The following is a 27,346-nucleotide window of genomic DNA, read 5'->3' on the forward strand; positions in this document are numbered from 1 at the left end:
TTTGTATGCAAAAACATTGTCATTATGAACTATCACTGCAAAATGCCTACAGATGAGTTTGCTGCCAGGACTGTGAAAAAGTTGAAAAAATTGGTTTTGTATGTTGATTCTATAATGAGCCATAAACACAATGATTATATCTTATGATATCTTATAAATAACGAGTGAACTCATAAACAATAAACCATTTATTAAAACAGACAATTTTGGTCTGTCTCTCTACCCATCGCAGTTCGACGCAAAAACAGATTGCGATTTTTTTCCCAGGATCGGTTTGTTTACTGGTTTAACAATAAATAAAGAATCTTAAAGATAAACACAGTTTTTTGTTTGTTTCTCGACGAATTACCACAAAACCATAATGTTTTTTAGTAGTTTACAAAGTATTTTGGTTGTAAGAAAGTTTCCGGTTGGCGTCTCTGCCTTTTTGAACTAATCATTACTATGATTGAGAATAACGTAACACGGTTAAAATAGAATCCCATGAACCAGATTTGAACTGGTGATCTAAGGATAACAAATTACCACTACAGTCCTCCACTCTACCAACTGAGCTATCACGGGCACATATCCGGTAAAATGTGTTTTCTTATTACATAAAACCATTTGAACTTTTGCAGTTTTAGTTGAAATGCAGTAGTAGACATTGTCACTCGTCTTTGTATGCAAAAACATTGTCATTATGAGCTATCACTGCAAAATGCCTACAGATGAGTGTGCTGCCAGGACTGTGAAAAAGTTAAAAAAAAAGGGTTTTGAATGTTGATACCATAATGAACCATGAACACTATGATTAATTCTTATGATATCTTATAAATACCGAGTGAACTCATAAACAATAAACCATTCATTAAAACAGACAATTTTGGTCTGTCTCTTTACCCATTGCAAATCGACGCAAAAACAGAGTGTGATTTTTTCCAAGGATGTGTTTGTTTATTGGTTTGCCAATAAATTAAAATACTCAAGGAGAAACACAGCTTTTCGTGTGTTTCTCGACAAATTACAACAAAACCATATTGGTTTTTACTAGTTTACAAAGTATTTTGGTTGTAAAAAAGGTTCCAGTTGGCGTCTCTGCCTTTCTTAATTAATCATCATTATGATTGAAAAAACGTTGCATGATTAAAATAGAATCCTGTGAACCAGATTTGAACTGGTGATCTAAGGATAACAAATTACCACTACAGTCCTCCGCTCTACCAACTGAGCTATCACAGGCACATATCCAGTAAAATGTGTTTTCTTATTACATAAAATCATTTGAACTTTTGCAGTTTTAGTTGAAATGCAGTAGTAGACATTGTCACTCGTCTTTGTATGCAAAAACATTGTCATTATGAGCTATCACTGCAAAACGCCTACAGATGAGTTTGCTGCCAGGACTGTGAAAAAGTTGAAAAAATTGGTTTTGTATGTTGATTCTATAATGAGCCATAAACACAATGATTATATCTTATGATATCTTATAAATAACGAGTGAACTCATAAACAATAAACCATTTATTAAAACAGACAATTTTGGTCTGTCTCTCTACCCATCGCAGTTCGACGCAAAAACAGATTGCGATTTTTTTCCCAGGATCGGTTTGTTTACTGGTTTAACAATAAATAAAAAATCTTAAAGATAAACACAGTTTTTTGTTTGTTTCTCGACAAATTACCACAAAACCATAATGTTTTTTAGTAGTTTACAAAGTATTTTGGTTGTAAGAAAGTTTCCGGTTGGCGTCTCTGCCTTTTTGAACTAATCATTACTATGATTGAGAATAACGTAACACGGTTAAAATAGAATCCCATGAACCAGATTTGAACAGGTGACCTAAGGATAGCAAATTACCACTACAGTCCTCCACTCTACCAACTGAACTATCACGGGCACATATCCAGTAAAATGTGTTTTCTTATTACATAAAACCATTTGAACTTTTGCAGTTTTAGTTGAAATGCAGTAGTAGACATTGTCACTCGTCTTTGTATGCAAAAATAATGTCATTGCGAGCTAATACTGAACAATGCCTACAGATGAGTGTGCTGCCAGGACTGTGAAATATTTAAACTAATGGGTTTGTATGTTGATACCGTAATGAACCATGAACACTGTGGTTATATCTTATGATATCTTATAGAAAACGAGTGAACTCATCAACAACAAACCATTTGTTAAAAGAGAACTTTTTTGGTCTGCTTCATTGCCGATCGCATGCCAACACAAAGACAGATCATGAGTTTTTTCCAAAGGTCATTTTGTTGCCAGCTTTGCGAATAAATTGAAAACTCAGAAATAAACCCAGCGTATTGTATGTTTGTCAACAACTTACAACAAAACCGTGATACTTTTTAGTAGTTTACAAAAGATTTCTGTTGTAAGAAAGTTTGGGTTGTCGTCTCCACCTATTTTGAAGTAATCACAATGATTGAAAAATACATTACATGGTTAAAACAGAATCCCATTAACCAGGTTTGAACTGATGACCTAAGGATAGCAAATTACCACTACAGTCCTCCGCTCTACCAACTGAGCTACCACGGGCACATCTCCAGTAAAATGTGATTTCTTATTACATAAAATCATTTGAACTTTTGCAGTTTTAGTTGAAATGCAGTAGTAGACATTGTCACTCGTCTTTGTATGCAACAATATTGTCATTATGAGCTATCACTACAAAATTCCTACAGATGAGTGTGCTGCCAGGACTGTGAAAAAGTTAAAAAAAAAGGGTTTTGAATGTTGATACCATAATGAACCATGAACACTATGATTAATTCTTATGATATCTTTTAACCCATTCAGGACTAATTAGTTATTGGTTGACTGCTCCCCCAGCCCAATTAATTTTTCACTAGCCTTACAATTAAAATAGAGCTACACAAAATTGAGTATAACTAGAGTTCTTTTCAAAATAATCTTGATTTGTTTTTTGCAGCATAACAAAGACATTCCAGGCTACAATGTGATATAAATTTTTGTGCACCTTTACAAATTCTACTGACCACAATTTCTAATAATTAGGTGAACTTTTTTTTATCAAAATTGTTTTTCATGTTTCGTAGCAGCTCACAAGCAGTTTTGTGATACTGACATTGTTGGACCTATGTTAGATTGATAGCAAACTTTATCAGCAGCAAATAAAAAAAAAGATTTCTCAATTCCGAGCACTAGAACAGGTGTTACTAGCTTCTAACCAACACTACGTCACTGACAGTTTTATCAATTATATAATCAAACAATTTGTTAATTTATATTGAAATGCATTGCAGAGGTTATTATGAATATATTATGCATAAAAAATACTCAAGTTACTAGCTAACAGACAATCAATTACTAGCAAAAAAAATAGGTGTAAAAATACAGTAAAATATGTTGTAAAAAATACAGTAAAAATGAATATGCATGAAAACGAAACAATATATACATGTATAATAAGGGTGTGTTCATTAAAAAATTATGACACGATGAGAGTTATTTGATGCCAACTACACATGCATATTTGCTGCCATTATAAGTTAGTTGATGCAGTATTCATCAAATATTGGTGTTGAAGCCCTAGGCTCATCAACAATGGCATCATCACTCACAAGCCCTTGACTGTCTTCACCTACATGTAGCAAATATGATCGGTAGTAAGCAACCTATTTGCTTTCAAACTTCTTGTACAGCCTAGAAAAAATTGTGCTTTAGTAGCTTTTCAGGGTAAATACCTAATAACAAATTGAAAATAAGTAGTCTACTGCAGCTAACAATTGGTAATACAAATTGCAAATATTTTTTGATACTGTAAATATAAACACAAAAAGTCATGAAGATGATTACTGTGGTAAGTGTCCCCTATCGACCAATATTAGAGCCTAGTGGTTGAGGCTAGTTTATAGTAGATGTTGAGGTTGAGAACTATATGCTTGACTAATTGTGGGTTGAACAATTGGATATAAATGAAATAAGAAATTTTTATTATCTTGTAGTTCTACAAGGAAATCATAAAACTATTGTTTATTATGGGGTAATAGAGTGATGAGTTCATGCTGCAAAAAGATCTAAATTTTATTGGATTGAAAATGTTATAATCATGTGTATCATGAAAAAAATCCATATCTTACACTGTTAGAATAAAGTTTGTTAGAAATTCACAAGAAAAATTTCGGCTTTTTATCGTTTTTTTTTCGGTAAAATTCTATAAATAGCCACATAAAACTTACCTTCTTCCATCAGAAAATTCTCATTTTCTTCTTGAACATTACTTTTGTTGCTATTTTCTTCCCCTGAGCTGATTACCGCATCTAATTCACTTAAAAATTTTGCCATCGTTCGGATAAACCTTTTCCAATATGGCGATCATCAAATTTCCAAAACAGTTGATATCTATCACATAATTTGTTAGTTAAAACTTTCTTGTCCAATCACATATTTGGTATCAAAATGATGCCCAAACTCTTAAACTTCGTTTGGTGAATGAATAAAACCGATGTACCTAAACAGCTAAGCAATAGAGCAAATCAAAGTTTAACCCGAGTACTTCGGGAATGGGCCCTGGAGAGCACAACTCTTCCCGAGGTATTCGGGAACAGTCCTGAGTGGGTTAAATAACGAGTGAACTCGTAAACAATAAAACATTTATTAAAACAGACAATTTTGGTCTCTCTCTCTACCCATCGCAGTTCGACGCAAAAACAGAGTGTGATTTTTTCCAAGGATGTGTTTGTTTATTGGTTTGCCAATAAATAAAAATACTCAAGGAGAAACACAGCATTTCGTGTGTTTCTCGACAAATTACAACAAAACCGTATTGGTTTTTAGTAGTTTACAAAGTATTTTGGTTGTAAGTAAGTTTTTAATCGGCGTCTCTGCCTTTTTGAACTAATCATCACTATGATTGAGAAAAACGTTGCATGATTAAAATAGAATCCCGTGAACCAGATTTGAACTGGTGACCTAAGGATAGCAATATACCACTACAGTCCTCCGCTCTACCAACTGAGCTGTCACAGGCACATCTCCAGTGAAATGTGTTTTCTTATTACATAAAATCATTTGAACCTTTGCAGTTTTAGTTGAAATGCATTAGTAGACATTGTCACTCGTCTTTGTATGCAAAAACATTGTCATTATGAGCTATCACTGCAAAATGCCTACAGATGAGTGTGCTGCCAGGACTGTGAAAAAGTTAAAAAAAATGGGTTTCGAATGTTGATACCATAATGAACCATGAACATTATGATTAATTCTTATGACCTCTTATAAATAACGAAAGAACTCGTAAACAATAAACCATTTATTAAAACAGACAATTTTGGTCTGTCTCTCTACCCATCGCAATTCGATGCAAAAACAGAGTGTGACTTTTTCCAAGGATGTGTTTGTTTATCGGTTTGCCAATAAATTAAAATACTCAAAGAGAAACACAGCTTTTCGTGTGTTTCTCGACAAATTACAACAAAACCATATTGGTTTTTACTAGTTTACAAAGTTTTTTGGCGGTAAAAAAGTTTCCAGTTGGCGTCTCTGCCTTTTTTAACTAATCATCACTATGATTGAAAAAAACGTTGCATGATTAAAATAGAATCCCGTGAACCAGATTTGAACTGGTGACCTAAGGATTACAATATACTATTACAGTCCTCCGCTCTACCAACTGAGCTATCACGGGCACATCTCCAGTAAAAGGTGTTTTCTTAGTACATAAAATCATTTTAACCTTTGCAGTTTTAGTTGAAATGCAGTAGTAGACATTGTCACTCGTCTTTGTATGCAAAAACATTGTCATTATGAGCTATCACTGCAAAATGCCTACAGATGAGTGTGCTGCCAGGACTGTTAAAAAGTTGAAAAAATGGGTTTTGAATGTTGATACCATAATGAACCATGAACACTATGATTAATTCTTATGACATCTTATAAATAACGAGTGAACTCATAAACAATAAACCATTTATTAAAACAAACAATTTTGGTCTGTCTCTCTACCCATCGCAGTTCGACGCAAAAACAGATTCCGATTTTTTCCTAGGATGGGTTTGTTTACTGGTTACACAATAAATAAAAAATCTTAAAGATAAACACAGTTTTTTGTTTGTTTCTCAACAAATTACCACAAAACCATAATGGTTTTTAGTAGTTTACAAAGTATTTCGGTTGTAAGAAAGTTTCCGGTTGGCGTCTCTGCCTTTTTGAACTAATCATTACTACGATTGAGAATAACGTAACACGGTTAAAATAGAATCCCATGAACCAGATTTGAACAGGTGACCTAAGGATAGCAAATTACCACTACAGTCCTCCGCTCGAACAACTGAGCTATCACGGGCGCATCTCTGGTAAAATGTGTTTTCTTATTCCATAAAACCATTTGAACTTTTGCAGTTTTAGTTGAAATGCAGTAGTAGACATTGTCACTCGTCTTTGTATGCGAAAATAATGTCATTGCGAGCTAATACTGAACAATGCCTACAGATGAGTGTGCTGCCAGGACTGTGAAATATTTAAAATAATGGGTTTTGAATGTTGATACCATAATGAACCATGAACACTATGATTAATTCTTATGACATCTTATAAATAACGAGTGAACTCATAAACAATAAACCATTTATTAAAACAGACAATTTTGGTCTGTCTCTCTACCCATCGCGGTTCGACGCAAAAACAGATTGCGATTTTTTCCCAGGATCGGTTTGTTTACTGGTTTAACAATAAATAAAAAATCTTAAAGATAAACACAGTTTTTTGTTTGTTCCTCGACAAATTACCATAAAACCATAATGTTTTTTAGTAGTTTACAAAGTATTTTGGTTGTAAAAAAGTTTCCGGTTGGCGTCTCTGCCTTTTTGAACTAATCATCACTATGATTGAGAATAACGTAACACGGTTAAAATAGAATCCCATGAACCAGATTTGAACTGGTGACCTAAGGATAACAAATTACCACTACAGTCCTCCGCTCTACCAACTGAGCTATCACGGGCACATCTCCAGTAAAATGTGTTTTCTTATTACATAAAACCATTTGAACTTTTGCAGTTTTAGTTGAAATGCAGTAGTAGACATTGTCACTCGTCTTTGTATGCGAAAATAATGTCATTGCGAGCTAATACTGAAAAATGCCTACAGATGAGTGTGCTACCAGGACTGTGAAATATTTAAATAATGGGTTTGTATGTTGATACCGTAATGAACCATGAACACTATGATTATATCTTATGATATCTTATAGAAAACGGAGTGAACTCATCAACAATAAACCATTTGTTAAAAGAGAACTTTTTTGGTCTGCTTCATTACCGATCGCATGCCAACAGAAAGACAGATATTGAATTTTTTCCAAAAGTCATTTTGTTGACAGCTTTGCGAATAAATTGAAAGCTCAGAAATAAACACAGTGTTTTGTATGTTTGTCAACAACTTACAACAAAACCGTGATGCTTTTTAGTAGTTTACAAAAGATTTCTGTTGTAAGATAGTTTCGGGTTGTCGTCTCCACCTATTTTGAAGTAATCATCACAATGATTGAAAAATACATTACATGGTTAAAACAGAATCCTATGAACCAGGTTTGAACTGATGACCTAAGGATAGCAAATTACCACTACAGTCCTCCGCTCTACCAACTGAGCTACCACGGGCACATCTCCAGCAAAATATGTGTTTTCTTATTACATAAAATCATTTGAACCTTTGCAGTTTTCATTGAAATGCAGTAGTAGACATTGTCACTCGTCTTTGTATGCGAAAATAATGTCATTGCGAGCTAATACTGAAAAATGCCTACAGATGAGTGTGCTACCAGGACTGTGAAATATTTAAATAATGGGTTTGTATGTTGATACCGTAATGAACCATGAACACTATGATTATATCTTATGATATCTTATAGAAAACGGAGTGAACTCATCAACAATAAACCATTTGTTAAAAGAGAACTTTTTGGTCTGCTTCATTACCGATCGCATGCCAACAGAAAGACAGATAATGAATTTTTTCCAAAGGTCATTTTGTTGACAGCTTTGCGAATAAATTGAAAGCTCAGAAATAAACACAGTGTTTTGTATGTTTGTCAACAACTTACAACAAAACCGTGATGCTTTTTAGTAGTTTACAAAAGATTTCTGTTGTAAGATAGTTTCGGGTTGTCGTCTCCACCTATTTTGAAGTAATCATCACAATGATTGAAAAATACATTACATGGTTAAAACAGAATCCTATGAACCAGGTTTGAACTGATGACCTAAGGATAGCAAATTACCACTACAGTCCTCCGCTCTACCAACTGAGCTACCACGGGCACATCTCCAGTAAAATGTGTTTTCTTATTACATAAAATCATTTGAACTTTTGCAGTTTTAGTTGAAAAGCAGTAGTAGACATTGTCACGCGTCTTCGTAAACAAAAATAATGTCATTGCGAGCAATCACTGAAAAATGCCTACAAATGAGTGAGCTACCAGGACTGTGAAAAAATTAAAAAAATGGGTTGTGAATGTTGATACCATAATGAACCATGAACACTATGATTAATTCTTATGATATCTTATAAATAACGAGTGAACTCATAAACAATAAACCATTTATTAAAACAGACAATTTTGGTCTGTCTCTCTACCCATCGCAGTTCGACGCAAAAACAGAGTGTGATTTTTTCCAAGGATGTGTTTGTTTATTGGTTTGCCAATAAATAAAAATACTCAAGGAGAAACACAGCATTTCGTGTGTTTCTCGACAAATTACAACAAAACCGTATTGGTTTTTAGTAGTTTACAAAGTATTTTGGTTGTAAGTAAGTTTTTAATCGGCGTCTCTGCCTTTTTGAACTAATCATCACTATGATTGAGAAAAACGTTGCATGATTAAAATAGAATCCCGTGAACCAGATTTGCACTGGTGACCTAAGGATAGAAATATACCACTACAGTCCTCCGCTCTACCAATTGAGCTGTCACAGGCACATCTCCAGTGAAATGTGTTTTCTTATTACATAAAATCATTTGAACCTTTGCAGTTTTAGTTGAAATGCATTAGTAGACATTGTCACTCGTCTTTGTATGCAAAAACATTGTCATTATGAGCTATCACTGCAAAATGCCTACAGATGAGTGTGCTGCCAGGACTGTGAAAAAGTTAAAAAAAATGGGTTTCGAATGTTGATACCATAATGAACCATGAACATTATGATTAATTCTTATGACCTCTTATAAATAACGAAAGAACTCGTAAACAATAAACCATTTATTAAAACAGACAATTTTGGTCTGTCTCTCTACCCATCGCAATTCGACGCAAAAACAGAGTGTGACTTTTTCCAAGGATGTGTTTGTTTATCGGTTTGCCAATAAATTAAAATACTCAAAGAGAAACACAGCTTTTCGTGTGTTTCTCGACAAATTACAACAAAACCATATTGGTTTTTACTAGTTTACAAAGTTTTTTGGTGGTAAAAAAGTTTCCAGTTGGCGTCTCTGCCTTTTTTAACTAATCATCACTATGATTGAAAAAAACGTTGCATGATTAAAATAGAATCCCGTGAACCAGATTTGAACTGGTGACCTAAGGATTACAATATACTACTACAGTCCTCCGCTCTACCAACTGAGCTATCACGGGCACATCTCCAGTAAAAGGTGTTTTCTTAGTACATAAAATCATTTTAACCTTTGCAGTTTTAGTTGAAATGCAGTAGTAGACATTGTCACTCGTCTTTGTATGCAAAAACATTGTCATTATGAACTATCACTGCAAAATGCCTACAGATGAGTGTGCTGCCAGGACTGTTAAAAAGTTGAAAAAATGGGTTTTGAATGTTGATACCATAATGAACCATGAACACTATGATTAATTCTTATGACATCTTATAAATAACGAGTGAACTCATAAACAATAAACCATTTATTAAAACAAAAAATTTTGGTCTCTCTCTCTACCCATCGCAGTTCGACGCAAAAACAGATTCCGATTTTTTCCTAGGATGGGTTTGTTTACTGGTTACACAATAAATAAAAAATCTTAAAGATAAACACAGTTTTTTGTTTGTTTCTCAACAAATTACCACAAAACCATAATGGTTTTTAGTAGTTTACAAAGTATTTTGGCTGTAAGAAAGTTTCCAGCTGGCATCTCTGCCTTTTTGAACTAATCATCACTATGATTGAGAAAAACTTTACACGGTTAAAATAGAATCCCATGAACCAGATTTGAACTGGTGACCTAAGGATAGCAAATTACCACTACAGTCCTCCGCTCTTCCAACTGAGCTATCACAGGCACATCTCCAGTAAAATGTGTTTTCTTATTACATAAAATCATTTGAACCTTTGCAGTTTTAGTTGAAATGCAGTAGTAGACATTGTCACTCGTCTTCGTAAGCAAAAATAATGTCATTGCGAGCTAATACTGAAAAATGCCTACAGATGAGTGTGCTACCAGGACTTTAAAAAAATTAAATTAATTGGTTTTGAATGTTGATACCATAATGAACCATGAACACTATGATTAATTCTTATAATTATCTTATAAATAACGAGTGAACTCATAAACAATAAACCATTCATTAAAACAGACAATTTTGGTCTGTCTCTTTACCCATCGCAAATCGACGCAAAAACAGAGTGTGAGTTTTTCCAAGGATGTGTTTGTTTATTGGTTTGCCAATAAATTAAAATACTCAAGGAGAAACACAGCTTTTCGTGTGTTTCTCGACAAATTACAACAAAACCATATTGGTTTTCACTAGTTTACAAAGTATTTTGGTGGTAAAAAAGTTTCCAGTTGGCGTCTCTGCCTTTTTTAACTAATGATCATTATGATTGAAAAAACGTTGCATGATTAAAATAGAATCCCGTGAACCAGATTTGAACTGGTGACCTAAGGATAACAAATTACCACTACAGTCCTCCGCTCTACCAACTGAGCTATCACGGGCACATCTCCAGTAAAATGTGTTTTCTTATTACATAAAATCATTTGAACTTTTGCAGTTTTAGTTGAAATGCAGTAGTAGACATTCTCACTGGTCTTTGTATGCAAAAACATTGTCATTATGAACTATCACTGCAAAATGCCTACAGATGAGTTTGCTGCCAGGACTGTGAAAAAGTTGAAAAAATTGGTTTTGTATGTTGATTCTATAATGAGCCATAAACACAATGATTATATCTTATGATATCTTATAAATAACGAGTGAACTCATAAACAATAAACCATTTATTAAAACAGACAATTTTGGTCTGTCTCTCTACCCATCGCAGTTCGACGCAAAAACAGATTGCGATTTTTTTCCCAGGATCGGTTTGTTTACTGGTTTAACAATAAATAAAAAATCTTAAAGATAAACACAGTTTTTTGTTTGTTTCTCGACAAATTACCACAAAACCATAATGTTTTTTAGTAGTTTACAAAGTATTTTGGTTGTAAGAAAGTTTCCGGTTGGCGTCTCTGCCTTTTTGAACTAATCATTACTATGATTGAGAATAACGTAACACGGTTAAAATAGAATCCCATGAACCAGATTTGAACAGGTGACCTAAGGATAGCAAATTACCACTACAGTCCTCCGCTCGAACAACTGAGCTATCACGGGCGCATCTCTGGTAAAATGTGTTTTCTTATTCCATAAAACCATTTGAACTTTTGCAGTTTAAGTTGAAATGCAGTAGTAGACATTGTCACTCGTCTTTGTATGCAAAAATAATGTCATTGCGAGCTAATACTGAACAATGCCTACAGATGAGTTTGCTGCCAGGACTGTGAAATATTTAAAATAATGGGTTTGTATGTTGATACCGTAATGAACCATGAACACTGTGGTTATATCTTATGATATCTTATAGAAAACGAGTGAACTCATCAACAACAAACCATTTGTTAAAAGAGAACTTTTTTGGTCTGCTTCATTGCCGATCGCATGCCAACACAAAGACAGATCATGAGTTTTTTCCAAAGGTCATTTTGTTGCCAGCTTTGCGAATAAATTGAAAACTCAGAACTAAACCCAGCGTATTGTATGTTTGTCAACAACTTACAACAAAACCGTGATACTTTTTAGTAGTTTACAAAAGATTTCTGTTGTAAGAAAGTTTGGGTTGTCGTCTCCACCTATTTTGAAGTAATCACAATGATTGAAAAATACATTACATGGTTAAAACAGAATCCCATTAACCAGGTTTGAACTGATGACCTAAGGATAGCAAATTACCACTACAGTCCTCCGCTCTACCAACTGAGCTACCACGGGCACATCTCCAGTAAAATGTGTTTTCTTATTACATAAAATCATTTGAACTTTTGCAGTTTTAGTTGAAATGCAGTAGTAGACATTGTCACTCGTCTTTGTATGCAACAATATTGTCATTATGAGCTATCACTACAAAATTCCTACAGATGAGTGTGCTGCCAGGACTGTGAAAAAGTTAAAAAAAAAGGGTTTTGAATGTTGATACCATAATGAACCATGAACACTATGATTAATTCTTATGATATCTTTTAAATAACGAGTGAACTCGTAAACAATAAAACATTTATTAAAACAGACAATTTTGGTCTGTCTCTCTACCCATCGCAATTCGACGCAAAAACAGAGTGTGATTTTTTCCAAGGTTGTGTTTGTTTATTGGTTTGCCAATAAATTAAAATACTCAAGGAGAAACACAGCTTTTCGTGTGTTTCTCGACAAATTACAACAAAACCATATTGGTTTTTACTAGTTTACAAAGTATTTTGGTTGTAAAAATATTTCCCGTTGGCGTCTCTGCCTTTTTTAACTAATCATCATTATGATTGAAAAAACGTTGCATGATTAAAATAGAATCCCGTGAACCAGATTTGAACTGGTGATCTAAGGATAACAAATTACCACTACAGTCCTCCACTCTACCAACTGAACTATCACGGGCACATATCCAGTAAAATGTGTTTTCTTATTACATAAAACCATTTGAACTTTTGCAGTTTTAGTTGAAATGCAGTAGTAGACATTGTCACTCGTCTTTGTATGCAAAAATAATGTCATTGCGAGCTAATACTGAACAATGCCTACAGATGAGTGTGCTGCCAGGACTGTGAAATATTTAAACTAATGGGTTTGTATGTTGATACCGTAATGAACCATGAACACTGTGGTTATATCTTATGATATCTTATAGAAAACGAGTGAACTCATCAACAACAAACCATTTGTTAAAAGAGAACTTTTTTGGTCTGCTTCATTGCCGAACGCATGCCAACACAAAGACAGATCATGAATTTTTTCCAAAGGTCATTTTGTTGCCAGCTTTGCGAATAAATTGAAAACTCAGAAATAAACCCAGCGTTTTGTATGTTTGTCAACAACTTACAACAAAACCGTGATCCTTTTTAGTAGTTTACAAAAGATTTCTGTTGTAAGAAAGTTTCGGGTTGTCGTCTCCACCTATTTTGAAGTAATCACAATGATTGAAAAATACATTACATGGTTAAAACAGAATCCCATTAACCAGGTTTGAACTGATGACCTAAGGATAGCAAATTACCACTACAGTCCTCCGCTCGACCAACTGAGCTACCACGGGCACATCTCCAGTAAAATGTGTTTTCTTATTACATAAAATCATTTGAACTTTTGCAGTTTTAGTTGAAATGCAGTAGTAGACATTGTCACTCGTCTTTGTATGCAACAATATTGTCATTATGAGCTATCACTACAAAATTCCTACAGATGAGTGTGCTGCCAGGACTGTGAAAAAGTTAAAAAAAAAGGGTTTTGAATGTTGATACCATAATGAACCATGAACACTATGATTAATTCTTATGATATCTTTTAAATAACGAGTGAACTCGTAAACAATAAAACATTTATTAAAACAGACAATTTTGGTCTGTCTCTCTACCCATCGCAATTCGACGCAAAAACAGAGTGTGATTTTTTCCAAGGTTGTGTTTGTTTATTGGTTTGCCAATAAATTAAAATACTCAAGGAGAAACACAGCTTTTCGTGTGTTTCTCGACAAATTACAACAAAACCATATTGGTTTTTACTAGTTTACAAAGTATTTTGGTTGTAAAAATATTTCCCGTTGGCGTCTCTGCCTTTTTTAACTAATCATCATTATGATTGAAAAAACGTTGCATGATTAAAATAGAATCCCGTGAACCAGATTTGAACTGGTGATCTAAGGATAACAAATTACCACTACAGTCCTCCACTCTACCAACTGAACTATCACGGGCACATATCCAGTAAAATGTGTTTTCTTATTACATAAAACCATTTGAACTTTTGCAGTTTTAGTTGAAATGCAGTAGTAGACATTGTCACTCGTCTTTGTATGCAAAAATAATGTCATTGCGAGCTAATACTGAACAATGCCTACAGATGAGTGTGCTGCCAGGACTGTGAAATATTTAAACTAATGGGTTTGTATGTTGATACCGTAATGAACCATGAACACTGTGGTTATATCTTATGATATCTTATAGAAAACGAGTGAACTCATCAACAACAAACCATTTGTTAAAAGAGAACTTTTTTGGTCTGCTTCATTGCCGAACGCATGCCAACACAAAGACAGATCATGAATTTTTTCCAAAGGTCATTTTGTTGCCAGCTTTGCGAATAAATTGAAAACTCAGAAATAAACCCAGCGTTTTGTATGTTTGTCAACAACTTACAACAAAACCGTGATCCTTTTTAGTAGTTTACAAAAGATTTCTGTTGTAAGAAAGTTTCGGGTTGTCGTCTCCACCTATTTTGAAGTAATCACAATGATTGAAAAATACATTACATGGTTAAAACAGAATCCCATTAACCAGGTTTGAACTGATGACCTAAGGATAGCAAATTACCACTACAGTCCTCCGCTCGACCAACTGAGCTACCACGGGCACATCTCCAGTAAAATGTGTTTTCTTATTACATAAAATCATTTGAACTTTTGCAGTTTTAGTTGAAATGCAGTAGTAGACATTGTCACTCGTCTTCGTAAGCAAATATAATGTCATTGCGAGCTAATACTGAAAAATGCCTACAGATGAGTGTGCTACCAGGACTTTAAAAAAATTAAATTAATTGGTTTTGAATGTTGATACCATAATGAACCATGAACACTATGATTAATTCTTATGATATCTTATAAATAACGAGTGAACTCGTAAACAATAAACCATTCATTAAAACAGACAATTTTGGTCTGTCTCTTTACCCATCGCAATTCGACGCAAAAACAGAGTGTGATTTTTTCCAAGGATGTGTTTGTTTATTGGTTTGCCAATAAATTAAAATACTCAAGGAGAAACACAGCTTTTCGTGTGTTTCTCGACAAATTACAACAAAACCATATTGGTTTTTACTAGTTTACAAAGTATTTTGGTGGTAAAAAAGTTTCCAGTTGGCGTCTCTGCCTTTTTTAACTAATGATCATTATGATTGAAAAAACGTTGCATGATTAAAATAGAATCCCGTGAACCAGATTTGAACTGGTGACCTAAGGATAACAAATTACCACTACAGTCCTCCGCTCTACCAACTGAGCTATCACGGGCACATCTTCAGTAAAATGTGTTTCCCTATTACATAAAATCATTTGAACCTTTGCAGTTTTAGTTGAAATGCAGTAATAGACATTCTCACTGGTCTTTGTATGCAAAAACATTGTCATTATGAACTATCACTGCAAAATGCCTACAGATGAGTTTGCTGCCAGGACTGTGAAAAAGTTGAAAAAATTGGTTTTGTATGTTGATTCTATAATGAGCCATAAACACAATGATTATATCTTATGATATCTTATAAATAACGAGTGAACTCATAAACAATAAACCATTTATTAAAACAGACAATTTTGGTCTGTCTCTCTACCCATCGCAGTTCGACGCAAAAACAGATTGCGATTTTTTTCCCAGGATCGGTTTGTTTACTGGTTTAACAATAAATAAAAAATCTTAAAGATAAACACAGTTTTTTGTTTGTTTCTCGACAAATTACCACAAAACCATAATGTTTTTTAGTAGTTTACAAAGTATTTTGGTTGTAAGAAAGTTTCCGGTTGGCGTCACTGCCTTTTTGAACTAATCATTACTATGATTGAGAATAACGTAACACGGTTAAAATAGAATCCCATGAACCAGATTTGAACTGGTGATCTAAGGATAGCAAATTACCACTACAGTCCTCCACTCTACCAACTGAGCTATCACAGGCACATATCCAGTAAAATGTGTTTTCTTATTACATAAAATCATTTGAACTTTTGCAGTTTTAGTTGAAATGCAGTAGTAGACATTGTCACTCGTCTTTGTATGCAAAAACATTGTCATTATGAGCTATCACTGCAAAATGCCTACAGATGAGTGTGCTGCCAGGACTGTGAAAAAGTTAAAAAAAAAGGGTTTTGAATGTTGATACCATAATGAACCATGAACACTATGATTAATTCTTATGTTAACTTATAAATAACGAGTGAACTCATAAACAATAAACCATTCATTAAAACAAACAATTTTGGTCTGTCTCTCTACCCATCGCAATTCGACGCAAAAACAGAGTGTGATTTTTTCCAAGGATGTCTTTGTTTATTGGTTTGCCAATAAATTAAAATACTCAAGGAGAAACACAGCTTTTCGTGTGTTTCTCGACAAATTACAACAAAACCATAATGGTTTTTAGTAGTTTACAAAGTATTTTGGCTGTAAGAAAGTTTCCAGCTGGCATCTCTGCCTTTTTGAACTAATCATCACTATGATTGAGAAAAACTTTACATGATTAAAATAGAATCCCGTGAACCAGGTTTGAACTGGTGACCTAAGGATAACAAATTACCACTACAGTCCTCCGCTCTACCAACTGAGCTATCACGGGCACATCTCCAGTAAAATGTGTTTTCTTATTACATAAAATCATTTGAACTTTTGCAGTTTTAGTTGAAATGCAGTAGTAGACATTCTCACTCGTCTTTGTATGCAAAAACATTGTCATTATGAACTATCACTGCAAAATGCCTACAGATGAGTGTGCTGCCAGGACTGTGAAAAAGTTAAAAAAAAAGGGTTTTGAATGTTGATACCATAATGAATCATGAACACTATGATTAATTCTTATGATAACTTATAAATAACGAGTGAACTCATAAACAATAAACCATTCATTAAAACAGACAATTTTGGTCTGTCTCTCTACCCATCGCAGTTCGACGCAAAAACAGAGTGTGATTTTTTCAAAGGATGTGTTTGTTTATTGGTTTAACAATAAATAAAAAATCTTAAAGATAAACACAGTTTTTTGTTTGTTTCTCGACAAATTACCACAAAACCATAATGTTTTTTAGTAGTTTACAAAGTATTTTGGTTGTAAGAAAGTTTCCGGTTGGCGTCTCTGCCTTTTTGAACTAATCATTACTATGATTGAGAATAACGTAACACGGTTAAAATAGAATCCCATGAACCAGATTTGAACAGGTGACCTAAGGATAGCAAATTACCACTACAGTCCTCCGCTCGAACAACTGAGCTATCACGGGCGCATCTCTGGTAAAATGTGTTTTCTTATTCCATAAAACCATTTGAACTTTTGCAGTTTTAGTTGAAATGCAGTAGTAGACATTGTCACTCGTCTTTGTATGCGAAAATAATGTCATTGCGAGCTAATACTGAACAATGCCTACAGATGAGTGTGCTGCCAGGACTGTGAAATATTTAAAATAATGGGTTTGTATGTTGATACCGTAATGAACCATGAACACTGTGGTTATATCTTATGATATCTTATAGAAAACGAGTGAACTCATCAACAACAAACCATTTGTTAAAAGAGAACTTTTTTGGTCTGCTTCATTGCCGATCGCATGCCAACACAAAGACAGATCATGAGTTTTTTCCAAAGGTCATTTTGTTGCCAGCTTTGCGAATAAATTGAAAACTCAGAAATAAACCCAGCGTATTGTATGTTTGTCAACAACTTACAACAAAACCGTGATACTTTTTAGTAGTTTACAAAAGATTTCTGTTGTAAGAAAGTTTGGGTTGTCGTCTCCACCTATTTTGAAGTAATCACAATGATTGAAAAATACATTACATGGTTAAAACAGAATCCCATTAACCAGGTTTGAACTGATGACCTAAGGATAGCAAATTACCACTACAGTCCTCCGCTCTACCAACTGAGCTACCACAGGCACATCTCCAGTAAAATGTGTTTTCTTATTACATAAAATCATTTGAACTTTTGCAGTTTTAGTTGAAATGCAGTAGTAGACATTGTCACTCGTCTTTGTATGCAACAATATTGTCATTATGAGCTATCACTACAAAATTCCTACAGATGAGTGTGCTGCCAGGACTGTGAAAAAGTTTAAAAAAAAGGGTTTTGAATGTTGATACCATAATGAACCATGAACACTATGATTAATTCTTATGATATCTTTTAAATAACGAGTGAACTCGTAAACAATAAAACATTTATTAAAACAGACAATTTTGGTCTGTCTCTCTACCCATCGCAATTCGACGCAAAAACAGAGTGTGATTTTTTCCAAGGTTGTGTTTGTTTATTGGTTTGCCAATAAATTAAAATACTCAAGGAGAAACACAGCTTTTCGTGTGTTTCTCGACAAATTACAACAAAACCATATTGGTTTTTACTAGTTTACAAAGTATTTTGGTTGTAAAAATATTTCCAGTTGGCGTCTCTGCCTTTTTTAACTAATCATCATTATGATTGAAAAAACGTTGCATGATTAAAATAGAATCCCGTGAACCAGATTTGAACTGGTGATCTAAGGATAACAAATTACCACTACAGTCCTCCACTCTACCAACTGAGCTATCACGGGCACATATCCAGTAAAATGTGTTTTCTTATTACATAAAACCATTTGAACTTTTGCAGTTTTAGTTGAAATGCAGTAGTAGACATTGTCACTCGTCTTTGTATGCAAAAATAATGTCATTGCGAGCTAATAATGAACAATGCCTACAGATGAGTGTGCTGCCAGGACTGTGAAATATTTAAACTAATGGGTTTGTATGTTGATACCGTAATGAACCATGAACACTGTGGTTATATCTTATGATATCTTATAGAAAACGAGTGAACTCATCAACAACAAACCATTTGTTAAAAGAGAACGTTTTTGGTCTGCTTCATCGCCGAACGCATGCCAACACAAAGACAGATCATGAATTTTTTCCAAAGGTCATTTTGTTGCCAGCTTTGCGAATAAATTGAAAACTCAGAAATAAACCCAGCGTTTTGTATGTTTGTCAACAACTTACAAGAAAACCGTGATCCTTTTTAGTAGTTTACAAAAGATTTCTGTTGTAAGAAAGTTTCGGGTTGTCGTCTCCACCTATTTTGAAGTAATCACAATGATTGAAAAATACATTACATGGTTAAAACAGAATCCCATTAACCAGGTTTGAACTGATGACCTAAGGATAGCAAATTACCACTACAGTCCTCCGCTCGACCAACTGAGCTACCACGGGCACATCTCCAGTAAAATGTGTTTTCTTATTACATAAAATCATTTGAACTTTTGCAGTTTTAGTTGAAATGCAGTAGTAGACATTGTCACTCGTCTTCGTAAGCAAAAATAATGTCATTGCGAGCTAATATTGAAAAATGCCTACAGATGAGTGTGCTACCAGGACTTTAAAAAAATTAAATTAATTGGTTTTGAATGTTGATACCATAATGAACCATGAACACTATGATTAATTCTTATAATTATCTTATAAATAACGAGTGAACTCATAAACAATAAACCATTCATTAAAACAGACAATTTTGGTCTGTCTCTTTACCCATCGCAATTCGACGCAAAAACAGAGTGTGATTTTTTCTAAGGATGTGTTTGTTTATTGGTTTGCCAATAAATTAAAATACTCAAGGAGAAACACAGCTTTTCGTGTGTTTCTCGACAAATTACAACAAAACCATATTGGTTTTTACTAGTTTACAAAGTATTTTGGTGGTAAAAAAGTTTCCAGTTGGCGTCTCTGCCTTTTTGAACTAATGATCATTATGATTGAAAAAACGTTGCATGATTAAAATAGAATCCCGTGAACCAGATTTGAACTGGTGACCTAAGGATAACAAATTACCACTACAGTCCTCCGCTCTACCAACTGAGCTATCACGGGCACATCTTCAGTAAAATGTGTTTCCCTATTACATAAAATCATTTGAACCTTTGCAGTTTTAGTTGAAATGCAGTAATAGACATTGTCACTCATCTTTTTATGCAAAAAACATTGTCATTATAAGCTATCACTGCAAAATGCCTACAGATGAGTGTGCTGCCAGGACTGTGCAAAAGTTGAAAAAATGGGTTTTGTATGTTGATTCTGTAATGAGCCATAAACACAATGATTATATCTTATGATATCTTATAAATAACGAGTGAACTCATAAACAATAAACCATTTATTAAAACAGACAATTTTGGTCTGTCTCTCTACCCATCGCGGTTCGACGCAAAAACAGATTGCGATTTTTTCCCAGGATCGGTTTGTTTAATGGTTTAACAATAAATAAAAAATCTTAAATATAAACACAGTTTTTTGTTTGTTTCTCGACAAATTACCACAAAACCATAATGTTTTTTAGTAGTTTACAAAGTATTTTGGTTGTAAGAAAGTTTCCGGTTGGCGTCTCTGCCTTTTTGAACTAATCATCACTATGATTGAGAATAACGTAACACGGTTAAAATAGAATCCCGTGAACCAGATTTGAACTGGTGACCTAAGGATAGCAAATTACCACTACAGTCCTCCGCTCTTCCAACTGAGCTATCACAGGCACATCTCCAGTAAAATGTGTTTTCTTATTACATAAAATCATTTGAACCTTTGCAGTTTTATTTGAAATGCAGCAGTAAACATTGTCACTCGTCTTTGTATGCAAAAAACATTGTCATTATGAACTATCACTGCAAAATGCCTACAGATGAGTGTGCTGCCAGGACTGTGAAAAAGTTGAAAAAGTGAGATTTGAATGTTGATACCATAATGAACCATGAACACTATGATTAATTCTTATGACATCTTATAAATAACGAAAGAACTCGTAAACAATAAACCATTTATTAAAACAGACAATTTTGGTCTGTCTCTCTACCCATCGCAATTCGACGCAAAAACAGAGTGTGACTTTTTCCAAGGATGTGTTTGTTTATTGGTTTGCCAATAAATTAAAATACTCAAAGAGAAACACAGCTTTTCGTGTGTTTCTCGACAAATTACAACAAAACCATATTGGTTTTTACTAGTTTACAAAGTATTTTGGTGGTAAAAAAGTTTCCAGTTGGCGTCTCTGCCTTTTTGAACTAATCATCAATATGATTGAAAAAAACGTTACATGATTAAAATAGAATCCCGTGAACCATATTTGCACTGGTGACCTAAGGATAGCAAATTACCACTACAGTCCTCCGCTCGACCAACTGAGCTATCACGGGCGCATCTCTGGTAAAATGTGTTTTCTTATTCCATAAAACCATTTGAACTTTTGCAGTTTTAGTTGAAATGCAGTAGTAGACATTGTCACTCGTCTTTGTATGCAAAAATAATGTCACTGCGAGCTAATACTGAACAATGCCTACAGATGAGTGTGCTGCCAGGACTGTGAAATATTTAAAATAATGGGTTTGTATGTTGATACCGTAATGAATCATGAACACTGTGGTTATATCTTATGATATCTTATAGAAAACGAGTGAACTCATCAACAACAAACCATTTGTTAAAAGAGAACTTTTTTGGTCAGCTTCATTGCCGATCGCATGCCAACACAAAGACAGATCATGAATTTTTTCCAAAGGTCATTTTGTTGCCAGCTTTGCGAAAAAATTGAAAACTCAGAAATAAACCCAGCGTTTTGTATGTTTGTCAACAACTTACAACACAACCGTGATGCTTTTTAGTAGTTTACAAAAGATTTCTGTTGTAAGAAAGTTTCAGGTTGTCGTCTCCACTTAATTTGAAGTAATCGCAATGATTGAAAAATACATTACATGGTTAAAACAGAATTCCAATAACCAGGTTTGAACCGATGACCTAAGGATAGCAAATTACCACTACAGTCCTCCGCTCTACCAACTGAGTTACCACGGGCACATTTCCAGTAAAATGTGTTTTCTTATTACATAAAATCGTTTGAACTTTTGCAGTTTTAGTTGAAATGCAGTAGTAGACATTGTCACTCGTCTTCGTAAGCAAAAATAATGTCATTGCGAGCTAATACTAAAAAATGCCTACAGATGAGTGTGCTACCAGGAGTGTAAAAAAATTAAAATAATTGGTTTCGAATGTTGATACCATAATGAACCATGAACACTATGATTAATTCTTATGACATCTTATAAATAACGAAAAAACTCGTAAACAATAAACCATTTATTAAAACAGACAATTTTGGTCTGTCTCTCTACCCATCGCAATTCGACGCAAAAACAGAGTGTCACTTTTTCCAAGGATGTGTTTGTTTATTGGTTTGCCAATAAATTAAAATACTCAAAGAGAAACACAGCTTTTCGTGTGTTTCTCGACAAATTACAACCAAAACCATAATGGTTTTTACTAGTTTACAAAGTATTTTGGTGGTAAAAAAGTTTCCAGTTGGCGTCTCTGCCTTTTTGAACTAATCATCACTATGATTGAAAAAAACGTTACATGATTAAAATAGAATCCCATGAACCAGATTTGAACTGGTGACCTAAGGATAGCAAATTACCACTACAGTCCTCCGCTCTACCAACTAAGCTATCACGGGCACATCTCCGGTTAAATGTGTTTTCTTATTACATAAAACCATTTGACCCTTTGCAGTTTTAGTTGAAATGCAGTAGTAGACATTGTCACTCGTCTTTGTATGCAAAAAACATTGTCATTATAAGCTATCACTGCAAAATGCTTACAGATGAGTGTGCTGCCAGGACTGTGAAAAAGTTAAAAAATTGGTTTTGTATGTTGATTCTATAAAGAGCCATAAACACTATGATTATATCTTATGATATCTTATAAATAACGAGTGAACTCATAAACAATAAACCATTTATTAAAACAGACAATTTTGGTCTGTCTCTCTACCCATCGCAGTTCGACGCAAAAACAGAGTGTGACTTTTTCCAAGGTTGTGTTTGTTTATTGGTTTGCCAATAAATTAAAATACTCAAGGAGAAACACAGCTTTTCGTGTGTTTCTCGACAAATTACAACAAAACCATATTGGTTTTTACTAGTTTACAAAGTATTTTGGTGGTAAAAAAGTTTCCAGTTGGCGTCTCTGCCTTTTTTAACTAATCATCACTATGATTGAAAAAAACGTTGCATGATTAAAATAGAATCCCGTGAACCAGATTTGAACTGGTGACCTAAGGATAACAAATTACCACTACAGTCCTCCGCTCTACCAACTGAGCTATCACGGGCACATCTCCAGTAAAATGTGTTTTCTTATTACATAAAATCATTTGAACTTTTGCAGTTTTAGTTGAAATGCAGTAGTAGACATTGTCACTCTTCTTTGTATGCAAAAAACATTGTCATTATGAGCTATCACTGCAAAAGTCCTACAGATGAGTGTGCTGCCAGGACTGTGAAAAAGTTTAAAAAAAAGGGTTTTGAATGTTGATACCATAATGAACCATGAACACTATGATTAATTCTTATGATATCGTATAAATAACGAGTGAACTCGTAAACAATAAACCATTTATTAAAACAGACAATTTTGGTCTGTCTCTCTACCCATCGCAATTCGACGCAAAAACAGAGTCTGACTTTTTCCAAGGTTGTGTTTGTTTATTGGTTTGCCAATAAATTAAAATACTCAAGGAGAAACACAGCTTTTCGTGTGTTTCTCGACAAATTACAACAAAACCATATTGGTTTTTACTAGTTTACAAAGTATTTTGGTTGTAAAAAAGTTTCCAGTTGGCGTCTCTGCCTTTTTTAACTAATCATTACTATGATTGAAAAAACGTTGCATGATTAAAATAGAATCCCGTGAACCAGATTTGAACTGGTGATCTAAGGATAACAAATTACCACTACAGTCCTCCACTCTACCAACTGAGCTATCACGGGCACATATCCAGTAAAATGTGTTTTCTTATTACATAAAATCATTTGAACTTTTGCAGTTTTAGTTGAAATGCAGTAGTAAACATTGTCACTCGTCTTTGTATGCAAAAAACATTGTCATTATGTGCTATCACTGCAAAATGCCTACAGATGAGTGTGCTGCCAGGACTGTGAAAAAGTTGAAAAAATGGGTTTTGTGTGTTGATTCTATAATGAGCCATAAACACAATGATTATATCTTATGATATCTTATAAATAACGAGTGAACGCATAAACAATAAACCATTTATCAAAACAAACAATTTTGGTCTGTCTCTCTACCCATCGCGGTTCGACGCAAAAACAGATTGCGATTTTTTCCCAGGATCGGTTTGTTTACTGGTTTAACAATAAATAAAAAATCTTAAAGATAAACACAGTTTTTTGTTTGTTTCTCGACAAACTACCACAAAACCATAATGTTTTTTAGTAGTTTACAAAGTATTTTGGTTGTAAGAAAGTTTCCGGTTGGCGTCTCTGCCTTTTTTAACTAATCATCACTATGATTGAGAATAACATAACACGGTTAAAATAGAATCCCATGAACCAGATTTGAACTGGTGACCTAAAAATAGCAAATTACCACTACAGTCCTCCGCTTTACCAACTGAGCTATCACGGGCACATCTCCGGTTAAATGTGTTTTCTTATTACATAAAATCATTTGAACCTTTGCAGTTTTATTTGAAATGCAGCAGTAAACATTGTCACTCGTCTTTGTATGCAAAAAACATTGTCATTATGAGTTATCACTGCAAAATGCCTACAGATGAGTGTGCTGCCAGGACTGTGAAAAAGTTAAAAAAAAGGGTTTTGAATGTTGATACCATAATGAACCATGAACACTATGATTAATTCTTATGATATCTTATAAATAACGAGTGAACTCATAAACAATAAACCATTTATTAAAACAGACATTTTTTGGTCTGTCTCTTTACCCATCGCAATTCGACGCAAAAACAGAGTGTGACTTTTTCCAAGGATGTGTTTGTTTTTTGGTTTGCCAATAAATTAAAATACTCAAAGAGAAACACAGCTTTTCGTGTGTTTCTCGACAAATTACAACAAAACCATATTGGTTTTTACTAGTTTACAAAGTATTTTGGTGGTAAAAAAGTTTCCGGTTGGCTTCTCTGCCTTTTTTAACTAATCATCACTATGATTGAAAAAAACGTTACATGATTAAAATAGAATCCCATGAACCAGATTTGAACTGGTGACCTAAGGATAGCAAATTACCACTACAGTCCTCCGCTCTACCAACTGAGCTATCACGGGCACATATCCAGTAAAATGTGTTTTCTTATCACATAAAACCATTTGAACTTTTGCAGTTTTAGTTGAAATGCAGTAGTAGACATTGTCACTCGTCTTTGTATGCAAAAAACATTGTCATTATGAGCTATCACTGCAAAAGTCCTACAGATGAGTGTGCTGCCAGGACTGTGAAAAAGTTGAAAAAATTGGTTTTGTATGTTGATTCTATAATGAGCCATAAACACTTTGATTATATCTTATGATATCTTATAAATAACGAGTGAACTCATTAACAATAAACCATTTATTAAAACAGACAATTTTGGTCTGTCTCTCTACCCATCGCAGTTCGACGCAAAAACAGATTGCGATTTTTTCCCAGGATCGGTTTGTTTACTGGTTTAACAATAATTAAAAAATCTTAAAGATAAACACAGTTTTTTGTTTGTTTCTCGACAAATTACCACAAAACCATAATGTTTTTTAGTAGTTTACAAAGTATTTTGGTTGTAAGAAAGTTTCCGGTTGGCGTCTCTGCTTTTTTGAACTAATCATCACTATGATTGAGAATAACGTAACACGGTTAAAATAGAATCCCATGAACCAGATTTGAACTGGTGACCTAAGGATAGCAAATTACCACTACAGTCCTCCGCTCGACCAACTGAGCTATCACGGGCACATCTCCGGTAAAATGTGTTTTCTTATTACATAAAATCATTTGAACCTTTGCAGTTTTATTTGAAATGCAGCAGTAAACATTGTCACTCGTCATTGTATGCAAAAAACATTGTCATTATGAGCTATCACTGCAAAATGCCTACAGATGAGTGTGCTGCCAGGACTGTGAAAAAGTTGAAAAAATTGGTTTTGTATTTTGATTCTATAATGAGCCATAAACACTTTGATTATATCTTATGATATCTTATAAATAACGAGTGAACTCATTAACAATAAACCATTTATTAAAACAGACAATTTTGGTCTGTCTCTCTACCCATCGCGGTTCGACGCAAAAACAGGTTGCGATTTTTTCCCAGGATCGGTTTGTTTACTGGTTTAACAATAAATAAAAAATCTTAAAGATAAACACAGTTTTTTGTTTGTTTCTCGACAAATTACCACAAAACCATAATGTTTTTTAGTAGTTTACAAAGTATTTTGGTTGTAAGAAAGTTTCCGGTTGGCGTCTCTGCCTTTTTGAACTAATCATCACTATGATTGAGAATAACGTAACACGGTTAAAATAGAATCCCATGAACCAGATTTGAACTGGTGACCTAAGGATAGCAAATTACCACTACAGTCCTCCGCTCGACCAACTGAGCTATCACGGGCACATCTCCGGTACAATGTGTTTTCTTATTACATAAAATCATTTGAACCTTTGCAGTTTTAATTGAAATGCAGCAGTGAACATTGTCACTCGTCATTGTATGCAAAAAACATTGTCATTATGAGCTATCACTGCAAAATGCCTACAGATGAGTGTGCTGCCAGGACTGTGAAAAAGTTAAAAAAAAAGGGTTTTGAATGTTGATACCATAATGAACCATGATTACTATGATTAATTCTTATGATATCTTATAAATAACGAGTGAACGCATAAACAATAAACCATTTATCAAAACAAACAATTTTGGTCTGTCTCTCTACCCATCGCGGTTCGACGCAAAAACAGATTGCGATTTTTTCCCAGGATCGGTTTGTTTACTGGTTTAACAATAAATAAAAAATCTTAAAGATAAACACAGTTTTTTGTTTGTTTCTCGACAAACTACCACAAAACCATAATGTTTTTTAGTAGTTTACAAAGTATTTTGGTTGTAAGAAAGTTTCCGGTTGGCGTCTCTGCCTTTTTTAACTAATCATCACTATGATTGAGAATAACATAACACGGTTAAAATAGAATCCCATGAACCAGATTTGAACTGGTGACCTAAGGATAGCAAATTACCACTACAGTCCTCCGCTTTACCAACTGAGCTATCACGGGCACATCTCCGGTTAAA

At 34.0% G+C, this 27,346-nt stretch overlaps 28 non-coding genes across 28 annotated transcripts; all 28 read right to left on the reverse strand.

Annotated features, from left to right (window-relative positions):
* Positions 1 to 479: 479 nt before the first annotated feature.
* Positions 480 to 564, reverse strand: Trnay-gua (transfer RNA tyrosine (anticodon GUA)). The gene is given in 2 exon segments: positions 480 to 515; positions 528 to 564. It is a non-coding gene; the product is annotated as a tRNA-Tyr (tRNA).
* A 572-nt stretch (positions 565 to 1,136) lies between these two features.
* On the reverse strand, positions 1,137 to 1,221 carry Trnay-gua (transfer RNA tyrosine (anticodon GUA)). Its single transcript is given in 2 exon segments — positions 1,137 to 1,172; positions 1,185 to 1,221. It is a non-coding gene; the product is annotated as a tRNA-Tyr (tRNA).
* A 1,227-nt stretch (positions 1,222 to 2,448) lies between these two features.
* On the reverse strand, positions 2,449 to 2,533 carry Trnay-gua (transfer RNA tyrosine (anticodon GUA)). Its single transcript is given in 2 exon segments — positions 2,449 to 2,484; positions 2,497 to 2,533. It is a non-coding gene; the product is annotated as a tRNA-Tyr (tRNA).
* A 2,369-nt stretch (positions 2,534 to 4,902) lies between these two features.
* Positions 4,903 to 4,987, reverse strand: Trnay-gua (transfer RNA tyrosine (anticodon GUA)). Its single transcript is given in 2 exon segments — positions 4,903 to 4,938; positions 4,951 to 4,987. It is a non-coding gene; the product is annotated as a tRNA-Tyr (tRNA).
* Positions 4,988 to 5,560: 573 nt separating this feature from the next.
* On the reverse strand, positions 5,561 to 5,645 carry Trnay-gua (transfer RNA tyrosine (anticodon GUA)). Its single transcript is given in 2 exon segments — positions 5,561 to 5,596; positions 5,609 to 5,645. It is a non-coding gene; the product is annotated as a tRNA-Tyr (tRNA).
* A 1,229-nt stretch (positions 5,646 to 6,874) lies between these two features.
* Trnay-gua (transfer RNA tyrosine (anticodon GUA)) lies at positions 6,875 to 6,959 on the reverse strand. Its single transcript is given in 2 exon segments — positions 6,875 to 6,910; positions 6,923 to 6,959. It is a non-coding gene; the product is annotated as a tRNA-Tyr (tRNA).
* A 573-nt stretch (positions 6,960 to 7,532) lies between these two features.
* On the reverse strand, positions 7,533 to 7,617 carry Trnay-gua (transfer RNA tyrosine (anticodon GUA)). Its single transcript is given in 2 exon segments — positions 7,533 to 7,568; positions 7,581 to 7,617. It is a non-coding gene; the product is annotated as a tRNA-Tyr (tRNA).
* Positions 7,618 to 8,191: 574 nt separating this feature from the next.
* On the reverse strand, positions 8,192 to 8,276 carry Trnay-gua (transfer RNA tyrosine (anticodon GUA)). Its single transcript is given in 2 exon segments — positions 8,192 to 8,227; positions 8,240 to 8,276. It is a non-coding gene; the product is annotated as a tRNA-Tyr (tRNA).
* Positions 8,277 to 9,506: 1,230 nt separating this feature from the next.
* Trnay-gua (transfer RNA tyrosine (anticodon GUA)) lies at positions 9,507 to 9,591 on the reverse strand. Its single transcript is given in 2 exon segments — positions 9,507 to 9,542; positions 9,555 to 9,591. It is a non-coding gene; the product is annotated as a tRNA-Tyr (tRNA).
* Positions 9,592 to 10,163: 572 nt separating this feature from the next.
* Positions 10,164 to 10,248, reverse strand: Trnay-gua (transfer RNA tyrosine (anticodon GUA)). The gene is given in 2 exon segments: positions 10,164 to 10,199; positions 10,212 to 10,248. It is a non-coding gene; the product is annotated as a tRNA-Tyr (tRNA).
* A 572-nt stretch (positions 10,249 to 10,820) lies between these two features.
* On the reverse strand, positions 10,821 to 10,905 carry Trnay-gua (transfer RNA tyrosine (anticodon GUA)). Its single transcript is given in 2 exon segments — positions 10,821 to 10,856; positions 10,869 to 10,905. It is a non-coding gene; the product is annotated as a tRNA-Tyr (tRNA).
* A 1,227-nt stretch (positions 10,906 to 12,132) lies between these two features.
* Trnay-gua (transfer RNA tyrosine (anticodon GUA)) lies at positions 12,133 to 12,217 on the reverse strand. Its single transcript is given in 2 exon segments — positions 12,133 to 12,168; positions 12,181 to 12,217. It is a non-coding gene; the product is annotated as a tRNA-Tyr (tRNA).
* Positions 12,218 to 12,789: 572 nt separating this feature from the next.
* Trnay-gua (transfer RNA tyrosine (anticodon GUA)) lies at positions 12,790 to 12,874 on the reverse strand. Its single transcript is given in 2 exon segments — positions 12,790 to 12,825; positions 12,838 to 12,874. It is a non-coding gene; the product is annotated as a tRNA-Tyr (tRNA).
* Positions 12,875 to 14,101: 1,227 nt separating this feature from the next.
* Trnay-gua (transfer RNA tyrosine (anticodon GUA)) lies at positions 14,102 to 14,186 on the reverse strand. The gene is given in 2 exon segments: positions 14,102 to 14,137; positions 14,150 to 14,186. It is a non-coding gene; the product is annotated as a tRNA-Tyr (tRNA).
* A 1,226-nt stretch (positions 14,187 to 15,412) lies between these two features.
* On the reverse strand, positions 15,413 to 15,497 carry Trnay-gua (transfer RNA tyrosine (anticodon GUA)). The gene is given in 2 exon segments: positions 15,413 to 15,448; positions 15,461 to 15,497. It is a non-coding gene; the product is annotated as a tRNA-Tyr (tRNA).
* Positions 15,498 to 16,070: 573 nt separating this feature from the next.
* On the reverse strand, positions 16,071 to 16,155 carry Trnay-gua (transfer RNA tyrosine (anticodon GUA)). Its single transcript is given in 2 exon segments — positions 16,071 to 16,106; positions 16,119 to 16,155. It is a non-coding gene; the product is annotated as a tRNA-Tyr (tRNA).
* A 573-nt stretch (positions 16,156 to 16,728) lies between these two features.
* Positions 16,729 to 16,813, reverse strand: Trnay-gua (transfer RNA tyrosine (anticodon GUA)). Its single transcript is given in 2 exon segments — positions 16,729 to 16,764; positions 16,777 to 16,813. It is a non-coding gene; the product is annotated as a tRNA-Tyr (tRNA).
* Positions 16,814 to 18,697: 1,884 nt separating this feature from the next.
* Positions 18,698 to 18,782, reverse strand: Trnay-gua (transfer RNA tyrosine (anticodon GUA)). The gene is given in 2 exon segments: positions 18,698 to 18,733; positions 18,746 to 18,782. It is a non-coding gene; the product is annotated as a tRNA-Tyr (tRNA).
* Positions 18,783 to 20,009: 1,227 nt separating this feature from the next.
* On the reverse strand, positions 20,010 to 20,094 carry Trnay-gua (transfer RNA tyrosine (anticodon GUA)). Its single transcript is given in 2 exon segments — positions 20,010 to 20,045; positions 20,058 to 20,094. It is a non-coding gene; the product is annotated as a tRNA-Tyr (tRNA).
* Positions 20,095 to 20,667: 573 nt separating this feature from the next.
* On the reverse strand, positions 20,668 to 20,752 carry Trnay-gua (transfer RNA tyrosine (anticodon GUA)). Its single transcript is given in 2 exon segments — positions 20,668 to 20,703; positions 20,716 to 20,752. It is a non-coding gene; the product is annotated as a tRNA-Tyr (tRNA).
* Positions 20,753 to 22,638: 1,886 nt separating this feature from the next.
* On the reverse strand, positions 22,639 to 22,723 carry Trnay-gua (transfer RNA tyrosine (anticodon GUA)). The gene is given in 2 exon segments: positions 22,639 to 22,674; positions 22,687 to 22,723. It is a non-coding gene; the product is annotated as a tRNA-Tyr (tRNA).
* A 572-nt stretch (positions 22,724 to 23,295) lies between these two features.
* Positions 23,296 to 23,380, reverse strand: Trnay-gua (transfer RNA tyrosine (anticodon GUA)). The gene is given in 2 exon segments: positions 23,296 to 23,331; positions 23,344 to 23,380. It is a non-coding gene; the product is annotated as a tRNA-Tyr (tRNA).
* Positions 23,381 to 23,953: 573 nt separating this feature from the next.
* Trnay-gua (transfer RNA tyrosine (anticodon GUA)) lies at positions 23,954 to 24,038 on the reverse strand. The gene is given in 2 exon segments: positions 23,954 to 23,989; positions 24,002 to 24,038. It is a non-coding gene; the product is annotated as a tRNA-Tyr (tRNA).
* Positions 24,039 to 24,611: 573 nt separating this feature from the next.
* Trnay-gua (transfer RNA tyrosine (anticodon GUA)) lies at positions 24,612 to 24,696 on the reverse strand. Its single transcript is given in 2 exon segments — positions 24,612 to 24,647; positions 24,660 to 24,696. It is a non-coding gene; the product is annotated as a tRNA-Tyr (tRNA).
* Positions 24,697 to 25,270: 574 nt separating this feature from the next.
* On the reverse strand, positions 25,271 to 25,355 carry Trnay-gua (transfer RNA tyrosine (anticodon GUA)). The gene is given in 2 exon segments: positions 25,271 to 25,306; positions 25,319 to 25,355. It is a non-coding gene; the product is annotated as a tRNA-Tyr (tRNA).
* Positions 25,356 to 25,928: 573 nt separating this feature from the next.
* Trnay-gua (transfer RNA tyrosine (anticodon GUA)) lies at positions 25,929 to 26,013 on the reverse strand. The gene is given in 2 exon segments: positions 25,929 to 25,964; positions 25,977 to 26,013. It is a non-coding gene; the product is annotated as a tRNA-Tyr (tRNA).
* Positions 26,014 to 26,586: 573 nt separating this feature from the next.
* Trnay-gua (transfer RNA tyrosine (anticodon GUA)) lies at positions 26,587 to 26,671 on the reverse strand. Its single transcript is given in 2 exon segments — positions 26,587 to 26,622; positions 26,635 to 26,671. It is a non-coding gene; the product is annotated as a tRNA-Tyr (tRNA).
* Positions 26,672 to 27,245: 574 nt separating this feature from the next.
* On the reverse strand, positions 27,246 to 27,330 carry Trnay-gua (transfer RNA tyrosine (anticodon GUA)). Its single transcript is given in 2 exon segments — positions 27,246 to 27,281; positions 27,294 to 27,330. It is a non-coding gene; the product is annotated as a tRNA-Tyr (tRNA).
* Between the last annotated feature and the right edge of the window lie 16 nt (positions 27,331 to 27,346).

Source organism: Watersipora subatra, chromosome 11, assembly GCF_963576615.1.
Source record: "Watersipora subatra chromosome 11, tzWatSuba1.1, whole genome shotgun sequence".
Taxonomy (NCBI): Eukaryota; Metazoa; Bryozoa; class Gymnolaemata; order Cheilostomatida; family Watersiporidae; genus Watersipora; species Watersipora subatra.